Genomic DNA, 17,075 nt, shown 5'->3' on the forward strand with positions numbered 1-17,075 from the left:
TTCGTCTCTACGCCCTCATAAGACCTTTGTTTCATCCTGAAACCACTTCAAGGTTAATCCTTACATAAAATTGGAGCTCCCCTAGGGTTCCATTGACTTTTTGGAAGTCCCCTACGATGATTCGATTTTTCAGCCTGAATCACAACTATACCGAAAACAGTCTCGATTCTGATTTTTTTTTAATACCATAAATCCTATCTCGGGATACTCGTCAATACCATATCATTTTCTTTAGACATCAAGGTTCCAGGGCACTCCCTATGGTAGATTCGGCGACTTATTTTTACTATCAAGCCAATTTTCGATAATTTAAACTTATTTAACTTATGTGGCAACCTTATGCCAATATGGGGTATTATAAAATCCATTTCATTCAAGATTTAAATCTTAATGTGTAACCATATATCTCTCATCTCTTTAGATTTTGAACTTATCACTTTATATATACAACACTAATGAGCTCATCAACAAATTCAATTAAGATATTTGGACCGTCTGGGCCCAATCTTAGCCCTTTTCGGGCCCAGTCTCAGCCCTTTCCTTAAGCCCAATCTTGGTCCTCCCTCTGAACCCAATCTCGGCCTAGCGTCAGCCTGCCACGGCATCATTGCAACCCCCACTGGGTATCCGCGCGACAGCCTCAGATCCCATCGTCATTAATGGAGGATCTCATTCACATTAATAAGGATCCTGCCGCCACCATGCTACCACCTGGGAACCTTCATCGGCGCTAGATAGTCAGTCCCATCACCTGAAAATGCACGACGTATGCATGTAGGAGGACGCCTCCTCCTCCTATATCAGCCAACTCTTCTTAGAGCCAAGATATGTTCTGACATCTAACCTACTGATACATTACTTTCTTCTCACTCTCTTACTCACTCGAGCGTCGGAGTGCTTGCAGGTGCCAGCCGCCCCTCAGACGGACCCGTCGCCGGAGCCCGCACCCTGCCTTTGCGACCCTACCTCTAATCGACCCCTTTTGGTCAAGAATGAATGATATTCAATTCTAGTTCATTGCAGATCTAGTACCAAATATATATCAAATCATCCAGACCTATTTCAATTACAAATGATTTAGATTTGAATTTATTAATTCTAAATTGATTAAATATCATTTATAGACAAGTGTACAGATGCAAAAAAATTCTACATATAAAATCTATAAATAATATTAAAACGACACTAGTAATATATGCACCCAAAAAAATATTAATTTTGAGTATGTAATTATTTATTTTTGTTCATAGGAGAGAGCAAGAAAATTATCTGATAAAAATTTTAAGGTTGATCATCACTTGATTTGTGATATACTCGTGCTCTTCTCAGGTTTTTGTGATTTAAAAATTATTCATGTAATTTTCAAGCCCAACTGTAATACCCAGGAATGATTTGAGGTCATAAATAATATTTGATGAATGGTACAAGTGGAATTATCAAAAGAATAAGGCTTTAGAACACACTATTGCAGTCTTAAAAGACCGAAGTGGCTCGAGGGAGTACCCCGGACCTTAGATAGCCAAGGAAAATGGTATAATATCGACAAGTGATTCGAATTATGATTTTTAGTGATGAAATAAATTGGATCAGGAACAGTTTTCGGTACAGTTGTTGGCCGGGCTGAGAAAACCGAATCGACATAAGAGACATCCGAAAAGTCAATGGAGCATGTTAGGGACTAATATTTTGTGTATAGAACAACCCTTAAGAGATTTTGGGTTAAATTGAATGGATTTAAGGTCAAATCAATCAGTCAGGCCTAAGTGCAGTTTTTCTAAATTTACCCGAGGGAGGTCAAAACGATAATTTTTTGGAAGTTTCAAGAATGAAATGAATATTACAAGACTTGTGGTCCTTAGTGGTATATTTGGAAAGATCAGGGGTGTATTGGTAGGGGCTAAAATGTCAAATGAAGAAATCAGGGGGTGAAAATGCAATTTAGCAAAATTTTGCAATGTGAATGCAAGGGAGAAAACGGCCGCCGCACTGCCACCGCACGTGGCCGCCGTTTCCGGTGATGGGACGGCCGAGGATTGCTTGGGGAAGGTCGTATACGGCCATAGGAGTCTTGGGGAGCAAGGGTTGGTCGGTGATTGGCCGGATTTTAGCCGATTTTCGGGTATAAAAGGAGGCCGCGAGTTCGAGCTTTTAAAGCATAAATCGACCAAGTTTTTGAATGTTTTTGAGCGAGTGATTAAGGGGCTTTTGGTCGTGAGGAATCAAGGATCACTTTGGGATCGATTTAAAGCATTTTGGTGTATGTTTGAGGGGTGTTCGAACTTGGCTGAGAGTTGGAGGCGGTCCGCCACCGCCGACCTGCAACTGGCCGTTTGGGCCACTTTCCGGTGGCCTTTCGGCCTAAAAATGGTGCCAATGGGATCGAATCATCGAGGGCTTGAAGGGGGTGTGCTCAGATCAGTCATCGGAGGGGTCGTCGCCAGCCGGTTTTAAGGAAGAAAACAACGCGCGTGGCTGCACGCGCCAGCCTCCACGCGCAGCCCCGCGCAGGGCGCGTGAGGGCGCGTGAAATGGGAATTTTGGGTATTTCTTCTTCCAGTATTTTTAATTAATTATTTTAGGATTTATTGTGTTGAAATATTTCGTAAAATAGTTGAATAAATAATTATTTTGGAATTATCGAGGAGAAAATTGGGAGAAAATAGAGAAAATTATGGAAAATTGAGGAAAATGGATTTTAATGCTTCCTTAATTAAATATGGTGTTTAGGAAGTATTGTGGCTCGAGGTTGAGTATAAGTTCAAGCATTTGGGATTTGGCACGCAAACCGAGGCGTTGCACGAGGATCGAGGCAATCTGAATATATTCGAGGTGAGTGGTTTGATTCCAACTTTTCCTTGTCTTGGAAGTGTTTTTAGGTGCTTGTGATGGGTTCTAGTGAGCGGTTATACCCTCCTAGACATAAATTGTTTTACAAGGCTTTTGCTTATGATCATTGTGTCGATATTTGCTACATTGCATTAACTGTTTTATTTTAAAATGTTGGTGCATGGCGTGTAAATTTTCATATCATTTGGGGTCAAGTTTAATTGCATCATTGGGTCCGTATGGGGCGGGATGGGGTCTACTTGAGATTGGGACAATGTTAATCCAGGTGAACGGGTATCACACTGGGGCACTCGAGGGAATAATGTTAAACCAGGTGAACGGGTGTCACGACGGTGCACTCGAGGGATTAACGTTGGACCAGGTGAACGTGTGCCACAGTGGGGCATTCGAGGGATTAAGTATGTCAAGGTGATATCTCGAGTTAGACGTGTCTTGCATATTTACGTTCGTCTGAGTATGCCATGCTCGTGTGTCTCTCATGCATTGTATGAACTGTTTTATGCCGTCACTTAGATGTTTATCATCTAACTTGGGCTATGCCCCTGGAACGTTTAATATTCCAGCCAGGAACTGCTGCGAGGGCAAGGATGTGGCCGGTTGAGGGCCAATGGTGCTTAGTTTGTTAAGTCGTTGTAACGTTTGGAGGCTTTAGTATGTATTTCAGGTTGTAAATGAACAGTTGTATAATAGCGATTTTATCATTTGATCTGTATTAAGTATTTTGCTATGGAAATACTATGGTGTTTTGGTATTAGTGTATCCGCTGCGTTGTATTATGACTCGTTTAGTTTAAGATTATTGTTCTTGATAGTTAAACGGGCAAGACTGGGGTTCGCGGGGTTTTGTTTCTGCATGTGAAGATTATTCTTGAAATACCGCGTGTGTTTAACTTAAAGAAAAAAAAAAAAAAGAAATCTCGGGAATACCCTTATAATGACACGCCTGGCGAGACGGGGTGTTACACCAAACTTATCTTGAATTACCTTTTCTTGTAAAAAAAAAGGAGGTAAAGTCTAGTTTCCTTACGGATCATTCGATGCTCATGTCAATCATTATTATACTTAATGTTGTCTAAGAGGGAGTGAATTGGGTTTTTCAAAGAAATTAATAATTTTAACTCTTTTGAAACTCTTAAATTTATGATTTTAATATGTGATGATTGCAATAAGATTAATAACAATAAAATCACACAATAACAAGAAACAAAAAAAATTTATAGAGGTTCAGCTCTAATGAGTCTAATCCTTTTTTTCAAGACTTAGCTTGAGATTCCATTAGGGAGAATCAACACTAGCTTTTAATTGGAGCTAAAACCAACATACAATCCTTTGCCCAAGCAAGAACCATTAGTATACTACTAGCAAATACAATCCACTCACACAACAAGTGAGTAAAAATAACAAACTTACAACTAGAGACAATTACAAACAAGTCACCAACGGTTGAGAATTCTACCAACCAACATACTTCCAGCACTTCGAACCTTCTCACTCTTGTTTGAATGCTTTATCAAGTTTGTTCTTAACCTTGAGTCTCAATACTTACTTTATAAATTTACTTTTTGTATGAGTAAAAGAAAATATGTCTAAAAACAATTCTCTTTCAATTCAATATTTGAAAATTCAAATATAACTTTTGAAACATAAATAATTAAAACAAGAAAACATGTCTAGAAGCAATTCTCATTTAATTCAAAATAAATTTACTTTTTGCATGAATAAGAGAAAACATGTGTCAAAACAATTCTCCTTTAATTCAAAATAAATTTACTTTTTGCATGAGTAAGAAATGCATTTACCAAGATATAAAAATTTAAACATAAACTTTTGAGACATAAATGATCAAAATAAGGAAATATGTCTAAAAGTAATTCTCCTTTAATTCAAAATAAATTTACTTTTTGCATGAGTAAGAAATGCATTTATCAGGATATGAAAATTTAAACATAAACTTTTGAGACATAAATGATCAAAACAATGAAACATTTCTAAAGACAATCCATCTTTAATTCAAAATAAATTTACTCTTTGTACCCACTTTTAATTCAAAATAAATTTACATTTTGTATGAATAAAAAATACATTTATATCATAAAAATATTTTTATTATCATCAAAATCATATTTACTTACCCTTGAGCATAACACTTAAGAATAATACAGCAATAATGCAATAAATGCGTAATAAATGTTGTATCTAAATCTTAGAATATTATGACTTTATATAGGTAGACTAAATAGTCAATATAGACTAGAAGGAGTCAATAAATGCATAACAAATGTCAAATTTGATCCTTTAGATAACTAAATGAGCTTTTTATAGACATAGGATTAGGCTTGAGTTGGGTGTGCATTCAGTTATAACCAAATCGAACCCACCAAATTTTACTAATTGAATCGAACCGAACCGAATCTAAGCGTATAATCGAATTGAACCGACCAAACCACTACACTAACTGAAACCGAACTAACCGAATTTGGAAATGCAGTAACCGAACAGAAAATCTTACCACAAAATTGAATCAAACTGAACCTGTTAACACAATAACTGACCTAACCGAAACCGAAGAAATTGATCACCAAAAATCGACCACCAAAAATCAACTATAACCGATATATCGAACTGAAAAAATCGAAGTAACTAAATTCAAATACAATAAACACCTGCTGTTGTCATCTCCAACTTTAAACCCATTAAATTAATAAAAGGATATTTCTTAGTAGTTTTTTCCTACAAAAAATGGCATAAAAACCATACATATAAGCATTACCAAATACCTTAAACAATTCTGTTGAACAGATGCTACAATCTATTGCTATCTCTATCTTTAGAGTTTAACGTCTATTGAACATATCCTCAGAGTCACATTCAAATACAAAAGATGAAAACATACATTGAAATCACTTATGCATCCTCACATAATCACATTTCGATTCAATCTATTAAACATATCCAACAAAATACATACATTGAACATATCCAACAAAATACATACATTGACATTTATCAAAGCCAACTAAAGTTTCTTCAATATGGAAAAGAACTAGTGAGGCTGTGAACTCCCTATGAACATAATCTATATGGAAAAGAAGATTGCAATTCAAAAGGAAAATAGAGAAGAAAGAAACATTAAACATATATAGAATTTTTCCAGCGGTACTTAAAATTTTCTCAACAATCAGACCAAGTGGAAATCACATGAAAAATAAAATAAGATGCTTAAAATTGTACAAACAACTAAACAAGATAACCTAGATAACTAAGCTTAAAAAGCATTAGGTCCACAACTCACTTGTCATTTGTCAATTCAATATGAAGTGATATTTGGACTTACAAGTTACAAAATATTTTCTCATGGCTCTTCTTGTGTCCTCATCAACATCCCCGTCTCCATCCAACTTTTGTTCTCTAACCTGAATGCATGATGTGCTTCATCTCCATCCAACTTCCTCTTTCTCCTTATATGTGCTCTAACCTGAATGCATGATGGACTATACAATGAGAAAGAAAAAAAACCTGAAGTGTGTCACAATTTAATATTTTCTATGCTTACTTTAGATAGAAGGGTAAGGTAATGGCCAAATTGCCTTTAATTTGTTGAATCATACTTTAGCTTGCTATAACATCTCATAAATACTACTAAAATAACTTGTCTTTAGCTGAATCCTACTTGAACTTGCCTTTAGCTTACTGAATCCTACTTTAGCTTGCTATAACATCTCATCCTACTTTAGAAGGCAATATCCAGAGGAGTTAGTGAAAGAATATGCTTTCAAGTTTCAACATATGAATATGTATATTAACAACTATGAGGGCAAATTTATAAATACTACAAAAATAGGCAATTCCAAATTTCAAATAAAAATATTACTTTTCTCATTCCCACTTTCTTCCTTGCAAGGCATCTGCCAACAGACAGTAGACACACCCACTAGAGATACAGAGATAGAGATTAAAGAATTTATTATAGGAACAAAATGCATGCATGAATTCAAACTAGTATGATCATAGTCCAAAATAAACATTACCTGTGCTTAAATTGTGAACAAATCATGATAAACAACAAGTAAAACAAGTCATGGTGCTCAATTCCAGAGTTTGAAAGGAATAAAAACAAGAATTCGTACTAGACAACATCTTAAATTGGGAAGCTACATACAATTGAGTACTAAAACAATAAAAACGAGAATCATTACTTGGTAATTCATAAAGGTCTCAATTAGTTCCACAGTCTAAAAAGAACCTAAAAGAGTTGATTAATGCCTAAAAATTTCAAAATCAGCAATATATAAACAAAGGATACAACTATTAACTACTTATGGGAGGGCCTGATTTGCCTGAACTTGAGTTGAGTGAAACAGCCACTCACAACATAAGAAAAATTTGGCATGTGGTTGGGGGGGGGGGGGGATTGAACTAAAATGCCATATATGCTTCATTCTAATTTCTAAATCTATAAAATGATGCAATAAACAGATATTAACTAATGCATTGAACACATAAACAAATATTAAGAGACTCAAATTCTCTTACTTACAAATGCATAAGTCTTCAAAATCTAAATTTTCATTGGTGTGGGGTTGTCAACGATAACCTTTGTCAATTTTGAAAACAATAAACAAAATTAATTAAATAATTTCAAAGTAACAAGTATTGAACTAAAATTTAAAAAAAAAAAAAACACTGAGTTTACCTTCTTTAAGTTGTTCAACATGATCTAAATTTTCTTCAACACTCATTGGGTTGGTAGATGATTGAATCCAATCTTGCTTACAAATCAGACTTTCAACCACTTTAGAAGATAGAGAACTCTTAAATGTATCAAGTACTCAATCCCCTGTGCTGAAGGCAAACTCGGACACAATAGTAGAAACTGGAACTATCAACACATCCTGAGCCATAGAAAATAAAATAGGAAACTTATGACAATTAGCTTTCCATCAATTCAAAATGTTAAAGTCATCAATTTCCTCCTTATACACTTCACTTAAATACTTGCACCATTTTGAAAGTGCAGTTGTAGACCCATTACCACTGGCAGACTTATACATTTTGAAACTAGAACTAAGCAAGTTCAGTCTACCAAATTTTCCCTTCTCAACATTCTCCACAACAAATGGAGTAGACACTTGAAACAACTCTCCTACTTCACCTCGAGGTGCTATTTTTTTCTTATATTCTTCATACAAAGCATATACGACATTTTTTAAGAACAAAACTGTAACAACCCCTTTATCACCCGGATACATCTCCTGAATTGAATAATCTATAAACTCTAACTTATGTCTATGATCAAGCACCACAACAATATAAAGTAGTGAATTATTTTTTTCAAATCCCCTCAATATTAATCAAACTTTTCTTTCATTTTTTCGACCATCTCACTCAACTCAAGATCGTCACCCTCATGCCCCTCATGTAAATGACAGTAAACGGTACTAATCTCATGGAAAAATGTGTTAGAGGTGATATATGAAGAACCCAAAACTAGCAAAGTAATATCATAAAATAATTGCAACACTCTAACAAACATTCTGACCCTCGTCAAATCCTCTACCTTAGGTCTCCCATCAATAGTAATAATATGTTGTAGCTCATTATTCCAATTACTTGTACCAAAATCAAGCCTAAAATAGGACTCTTCCTAATCAGATCTCTCAAAAGCCCTCTCAAACTTTTGAGCAGTCTCTAACATCAAGTATGTGGAGTTCTATCTAGTTGCAACATCCAATGACAATAAGCCCTTAGATTAAATTTTTTCAACTTCTACACATTCTTTGAATTTTCTTAGTCTTATTGGAGATTGTCTAATACATCTAACTGCATCCCTAACTCTTGTTATTGTTTCATATAGCTCTTTCAACCCATGTTATAAAACCATATTTATTATATGAGGCACACAACTCATATGCAAATAATGGCTACTCATAATACTAGCATCCCATTTCTCCATTTTATTCTTGAAATTACCTACAGTAACATCATTTGAACTAGTATTATCTACTGTCAAAGTACAAACTTTATCGAGTTTCCATCCCATTAGACAATTCTCAATTGCCATAGTAATGGCATCACCTTTGTGACTAGATATTGGACAAAAATAAAAAATAAAATTCTTCAATTTCCAATTATTATCAATATAGTGCATTGTCAAGCACATATAATTAATCCTTTGAATTGACGTTTATGTGTCAGTGGTTAAGTAAAATCTTTGGCATGAATTTTTTACCTCATTCATCAATTTCAACCTCTCTTCATTGAATAATTCAAAACAATCACGAGAAATTGTCCCACATGAAGAAATCCAAAATTTTGGACAAATCACATTAATGAAGAATCTAAACCCCTCAAGCTCAACAAATTTGAAAGGCAACTCATCTACCATCACCATGAGAACTAAACCCTTTCTAGCAAACACTTGATCAAATTTTTAATTCACCAATCCCATACTCTCCCCATCTCTCTCATTGGTTGCAAGTTTAATTGCATTTGGTGGGTTTCCAAAACATGAGAGTGTTTTTTACATGTTCCAATATGATTCCTTAGAGCTCTAGTCCCTTTTTTTTAGGGATCACAGTGGAACTCCCCAGAACAAGAGTTTCATCTCCCTTTAATCTGACATTTTGGATTTGTGAACTTAGTAAAATGATCTCACACATCTGACCTAGATCTTATTATTTTTCTTTTTGCCTTTTCCTAGTGATGTTGCACCTCTATCATCTTGAGATTGGCTACCTTGGCTTGGTACTATTGGTACAGGCCTTGAACTATCATTCATACTAGGGATGTTTGTGGCATCACTTGTGTCTTCTTCTCTTGCCATCTAAAATTAATACAATTGTAATTAATATGTATTTAAATAGTGAGTTAAAATGTCTTATTGTGATTAACTTACAGTCTTGTGATTAAAAAGAAAAAAAAAATTAGGGATTGTAATTAAAATTATATCCTTGTCCTAGTACTTGCACTAAAAGTTTAGAATATGAGAAAATAACCACTTCCTATATTATGACCATATAAAAACAATGTATAGTTATTATTTTTAATTTAACACACTGTAATATATAAAGACTAAAAATATAAAGGACTGGTCAATTAATATAATCAAAGCATTGGTATATTATTGTTGTTTACACAACAATAGAAACATTTATAATCAGAAGTTACTTGTGAATCAATTTAAACAAAAATAAAATAGATGAAGTGCATCTGATACCATGGAGAACCAAAAATGTTCACAAACCAAGTTCAAGCGACCTTGACTTGCCAGTTAGTGATTTTTCCCGATATTATAAGGCAACTAATTAAACATGGAATCCACTTCTACCACATTACATAACTAAATAATGTTGGCATAAAAAATAAATGCATGGAATTTTGTAACTTTTCTATATCAGGAGTGCAGAGGATCCCTTGTAGAGATTCTACAGCAAGTTTAGCTCCTTTCCTTATACAACCTGAGATGTTTCAAAAAGAACAAGTAGTGAATCCCAACGTAACAAAGAATGGCAACAACAATAAGAAATGAGAAAAATAGTAGCAACAACATAACGAAACAAGAAAGAGAATGAGAGACCCCTTTGAGACAACAACAAACCCCCAAACCCGTAACTAAAAATCCTAAAAATTTAAAAAATCTGAAACCCTAACATAACGAAAATTCAAAACTAACCTCCGTTGGTTGTAGCCTCTTAGGTGTGGGTCGATCGTCGAAACACACAAGGAAACGAAGTCAAAGGGGTCGTCGGTGAGTCGGTGTGGTGTGGGTCGACATCGTGGAAAGAATCAAACTAACCGACTGTATAATCAATTAGGATTTAGGATTATGGTTTCAATTAGGAGTAGGACGGAAGGAGAAAATGAGCTAATCGACAGCGACGAACCAACGATAGGGTTTCTCTCAGTCTCGATTAGGATGGATTAGGGTTTCTCAATCTCTCTCTCTCTCTCTCAAATGCTCAAAGATTCAAACTCACTGACGAACTCACCTTTGTCAACGAAAGGCGAAGGTGATGAAGGAAGGTCGGAAGGAACCAACGACGATGGAAGGAAGCGATGACAATGGTAGGGTTTCAGTTTCACACACACACACTCTCTCTCCCTCGTTAAATTCAAAGACTCTCGAAGACTCGAACACAATGGAATATGGATGCATAGCCTCTTCTCCACGGTAGGGTTCTTTGTGTATAGTTAGTTTATAGCATAAAATGACATCGTTTTATCATATACAAAACGACGTCATTTTAATTAACGGTCAATTCGGTTTAATCGGTTAACTGAACAAGGAAAACAGAACCAATTTTTAAATAACTGAGAATTTGCAAAGAAATAACTGAATCGATAATCGATCCCAAAATAACCGAAAACCATTCGATTTGATAAGTTTGGTCTAATGGAACCCCTACACACCTTTAGACTTGAGCTTGCTTTAATCCTACTTTAATACCTTTCAAATATCTTGTAACTTAGGCCTCGATAGTAAATTTGAATTCTTCTAAGCTTTTCTTCAAGATCTAGACGGTACTCTATCACCATTTATATAGATTATAATAACAAAAATGTTATTTATATACTCAAAATAAATATTTATAATAATACCTTGTATTTTATGTTATATCAATATAAATACATAAAATATCAATATAAAACATCAATCAAATTACTAAAGTTAAACTTAAGTATTTAAATAGTAATTTTATTATAATAATTAACAATGGTGATCAAATTCACTATTAATTAATAATTAGTTATGTCCTCCATTCTTACCCATTAATTAAGTTAGCCATGCCAACCCAATTGAAAGTTAAATTTAATTGTAGATATTATTTTACCTTTATTTTTTCTCTCCTCTCTCGCTCATATTCTCTTTCTTAACAAACTTTTTCCTTTGTTAAGAAAAAGAAAGTGATGTGTCATAGGCCAAAAAAAACCCATTAAAAAATCAAAAAAACCTAAAAAATCAAAATAATTCTTAAATTTTTGAATAGTCAAGCCCGAAGAACAGAAGACCGAGAGACCTATATGATCTCTTGGAGACCCAAATCGAGAAACCTTAAAGGTCTCTTGAAGGCAGCAAGCGGGGAGGCCTTAAGGCCTCCTAGAACCCATGAACCCGAGAGACCTTAAACAGCAAACTCGGAGGCCTTAACCTAAAGGTCTCCTAAACATAGCAGACCAGGAAACCTTAAAGCCTCCCAAAGCCCTTGAATTAGGAAACCAAGAGACAACAAACTGGGAGGTTTTAAGGCCTCCTGGAAACTGAAACCAGGAAACCTTTAAAGGTCTCCCAAAGGTAGCAGATTGGGAGGCCTTAAAGCCTCTCGGAGCCCATGAACCAAAAGACCTTAAAGGTATTCTAAAATAGCCAACTAAGAGGCTTTAAGGCCTCCTAAAGATCAAAACTAGGAGATCTTAAAGGTTTCCTAGAGGCAGGGAACCAATAAGCCTTAAGCCCTCCCGAAGACTATGAGGTAGGGTCTCCCAAAACTCATGAGCTGAAAACTATAACCAAGTCCTGGCCTAGGGCTTATCTTGTAAATTTTCCCTTGATATGGGGGGGAGGGGGGAAGATTTTGAACAAAGTGCAAACGAGATGACTCTAGCATCTAAAAATCCCTCCAAGAGTTTTACAAAAAGGATAGACATTATCCATAAAGATCATAATTCTAGTGGATCTTAATATTTTAGGATAAACATTATTCGTAAAACTCCCAATCCTAGTACATCTCAGAAAGCTCTATGCTCCTTTATAAATAGATGAGCCATTATTCTAAAAAATGTATGTCTCTGATACTGGTTTCAATACGGCCTTCAAATCTTCAGTATTTGACTTGAGTATTTGAGTGTTTGTGTGAGGACTTTCCTGCGGCCTTTGATTGTTCTCTGTCTTGCAGGGTTCAAGCGGTTTGGTGACAATGTTCCCAATCAGTAAATTCATTGTTTTGTTCGATCGACAACAATTGGCATCGTATGTGGTAAACGATCAAAAAGCCTAAGTATACTAAAATGGTTTTTACACGATCTCAAAGAACTATCTTGGAAAAGGTCTCCAAGAGAACCTTTTGAAAGACCATCTCCAGGAGAATCTTCCTCGATAACTTTCGCAGGAGACCGCTCACCAAAAGGGTCTTCAGGAGATCATACCACGAGAACATTTGATTTGACTTTAGGCGGCTCCAATCCGAAATGAAATAGTCATCCCAAATCCAAGGGAAAAATACCATGAGGTGGTTTAAAGTGTGGCACCTAGATTAGCATTGAAGCTGCAACTAAATCAATCTAATCTTACTGCTTGAGATGCTGAAGTTATAAAAAAAAATAGTCAAACAAGTCTTGGAATAAAGTAAATTAGTAACCGTAGAAAAAGACTCAAATGGAATGAAAACTCCCTTTACCACAGAAATTATGAAAAAATCGCTTCCTCTGAAATTTAAAATGCCCTTGATCAACTCTTACTCTGGAAAGACAAATCCCCATGATCACATATATACAAAACTATGCATCTATCATTATCCTACATGGTTGGAAATATGTTATTATGTGACTTTCTCATTAACTTTAACAAATCATTCTTGACCTTCATTCAACAGCCTCAATAAAGGGTTTATTTCCTCTTTCAAACAATTGAGGAAAGAATTTATAAATACATTTATCATAAATTCTCAATGCAAGAAAGATGCTACTTATTTACTCAGTATTCGATAAGAAAGTAAAGAAACTTTAAGACAATACATGGATCGTTTCAGAAATGCCACATTAGAAATTTGAGATTTACATGTCAGCGTGGCAGTCACAGCTGTTCTTTAAGGCATTAAGTCCATACCTTTATAGGAATCTTTTACCTTAAAACAACCAACATCATTAGCCAATTTATTAGGACGGGCCAATGTGTACATATTTCAACCCAAAATAATGCAAATAATTGGCAAACAAGAGGAAAAAGATAAGACATGGAAAGGAACAGAACCCAACAAAGAGACAAATGGAAGAGTGAAAAAATCCAGAAAACCTAATTGGCTTCCACAACTCTAATTCAAAAACTATACTCCGCTTACAGAGCCCCTATCCGTGATATTAGCAACCATTGAAGGGTCATAACTTATTAAATTTCCTAAGAAGACTAACAAACCTTTAGGAAAGAAAATTGATGCTTTGTGTTAGTTCCATGACACTCATGGGCACTCCACGAACAAATGTCGTGAGTTAAAGAATCAAATAGAAGCTTGGGTTAGGGATGGGAAACTAAGAGTATTCGTGGATACAAAAGCTCATATTGATGAATAGAAAAACTACCCTGAAGGCAAAGGGCATAAATCGAGACAAGAAACACAGAAGAGAACAAAAGTTCTTATTAAACATCGATGGATCATGGAACTGAGAAACATGTTATAATACCCCAAGAACTCAGAGAAAGGTAGTATATATTGAGGATAAGTAAGGAAGAAAACAACACTAATTGGATACCTTTTGGGCAAAGAACTCCCGGCTTAAGCGTACTTGAGCTAGGAAAACTCAAGGATGGGTAACCCCTGGGAAGTTCATGTAGGCCCATCAGGGTAAGTTGTTCCTGTCCTTCCTATCGCTTAATGCAAGATGTTACAGGTGGTTTCAAAGCCGACCATTGGTGAAGACAGTCCAATAAGGGCAGGGAGTGGCCCCAGGGCCTGAACAAGGAGCGGTTCCTGGCAGGCTTCTAGGATGGAAACCCCCAAAGGGGAGAAGATCTGGGACTAGTTGTAAGGTCGCATAACGAGGACGTCATGTGCTCAAGAGGAAGAGAATGTAACATCCCAAGAGCTCAAAGAATGGTAGTATATATCGAGGATACGTAAGGAATGAAACAACACCAACTGAATATGTTTTGGGCTAAATGTAAGCAAAGAACTCCCAGGTTAAGCGTGCTTGAGCTAAGGAAGCTCAAGGATGGGTGACCCCTGGGAAGTTCGCGTAGGTCCATCAGGGTAAGTTGTTCTGGTCCTTCCTATCACTCAATGCGGGATATTATAGATGTTTTTCCATTTGAATGTCTAAAAGCCTCAAAAGAGATTAGAGCACTTGAATATGTTGTAGGGAAGTATCATAAGCGAGATTAAGGGCATTAATAGTTATATTTGTTATTCAACATATATAATGTTTGAATAAAATAACTTTTAACCTATAGCATTTTCTTTTTTGTGTATTTTCTTTCTCAAGACAATGAATACACAAAAAAAGTCAAAGTCTCAGCAAGCAAGCAAACCTAGCACTAGAAACACAAAAAAAGTGAGAATAATCTAGGATCGAAAATCAAAAAGGCATAAGAATGGTCTAGGACAAAAACTAGTATTAGAAACGCAAAAATCACAAGAATAATAAAAGGAAGACATAGCATCAGAAATGCAAAATGCACTGGACTAGATTAAAAAATAAAAAATATCGTTTCTCAAAATATTAACTAAACACCTCAGGTGTAATATAATGATACCTTAATCATACATTGTCATTTCTCATCTTATATGATACATATCCGGATCTTCCTGAACAAATAAAATACCGGATCAACCTGCTGAATCATTGGACACGTCACCCCGTGCCGCTATACCTCAATCACGTTCTTGCCTGAGCTGCAAGTCTAAACTGCAACGTTGAATGTTCCAAGGGTATAACCCATTAGAAGATGAAACTTCCAGTGAGGGTCCAAAAACATATATATGGATGCATGATGCAATAACGTGAACAAACATTCACCCTAGTGTAACTTTCCTGGCCCACAAGCCTGGCACAGAATCCTAGGTAGAATCTTGGCTCCTTAATTAGTGGTTAATTTTGTTATAATTATAACCTTCGTTTTGATTTTAAATTGGTTTAATTGAATAGTTATGTGTAATATATATATATATATTATATTTACATGTTTATTATAATATATTGTAACATAATACATATGCTCAATGGAGTGCATGCATGGAGCATCTATATAATGTATAAGTATATAATATACTATATAATATATCATATAAATATATACATAATATATAATTTAATAACACTCAATTGCTTGTTTGTAGGCATGAAGAATGTGGGCTTGGAGACTCAAATTGGATTGAAGAATAAAGAATTAAAGCTCATGAGGAATTAAAACCCATGAAGATTTAAAGCCCATGAAGAATTAAGGCCCAACTTGAGCAAGCTCATGGAAGACATCATTTGGAGAAGGCTCAACCATTATTTTTAATCCTAATGAAGATAAAAAAAACCAATTGTAGAAATCTATTTTTATTTTTGAGTGCTTTATTAGGTATGTATTTTAGCTAAAATTCATTTAACTATTAGGTGTGTATTATAGCTAAAATCCATTTAACTTTATGAGTACTTTATTAGGTGTGTATTTTAGCTAAAATTCATTTAACTTTAGGTGTGTATTATAGCTAAAATCCATTTAACTTTAAGTGTGTAAGTATCCATTAGATATAATTATATTTAGTTGAATAATTGAAATTGTGTGGTTTGTATTGCATCTTGTGAGCTATAAATAGCTCATTTTATTGCATTTGTAAGTGTGATTATTATTCTTGAATCAAAGTTTAGTTGTTTCCTTAGAATTCTCTTTTTGAAAATTGTTCTTGTTCTTTCTCATTTTCTTTATTATTTTCTCTTGTGATCTTATTTTTTTTCTTTCTTCTCTTGAATTCTTATGTCATTTATTGTTACTTTATTATCCACCGCCTAAATGGCCAGTTAATTTCTTTCCTTAAATTTTTGCAATTTTAATTCCTGTCATTTAAATTATCCACTGCCTAAATGGCCGGTTAGTTTCTACTATTTTAATTCCTGTCATTTAAATTCTGTTATTTAAATTATGTCATTTAAATTCCTATCAATAAACTTTCAAATAAAGATGAGTAGCTAAAACCAATCTTGGGTTAACGCCGATGATTCTCAAAGAAAGCTGCGCTTTAAATGAGTAACATTAATTTAAATTTCAGTATGAATGTGTATTAATTATTGAGAAATCACTAGGTTTGGATTGGAGCGTAAACCTAACTTAAAGCTTTCATGCTATGTATGAGAGTTACTAAAACTAGAAACGCTATCATACCCAAACCCGGATGATTAATTTAGTTGTTTCGTGTATTAATTGCAATCGAATTTATGGTAGTTGCTTAAACTAGAATCCCGCATATCATGTATGGGATTGCTTAAACTAGAATTATCATCATCTCTAATTGCATTTAATAACAAATCCTCATA

This window comes from Diospyros lotus, chromosome 2 (genome assembly GCF_014633365.1).
Source record: "Diospyros lotus cultivar Yz01 chromosome 2, ASM1463336v1, whole genome shotgun sequence".
In the NCBI taxonomy this organism is placed as follows: Eukaryota; Viridiplantae; Streptophyta; class Magnoliopsida; order Ericales; family Ebenaceae; genus Diospyros; species Diospyros lotus.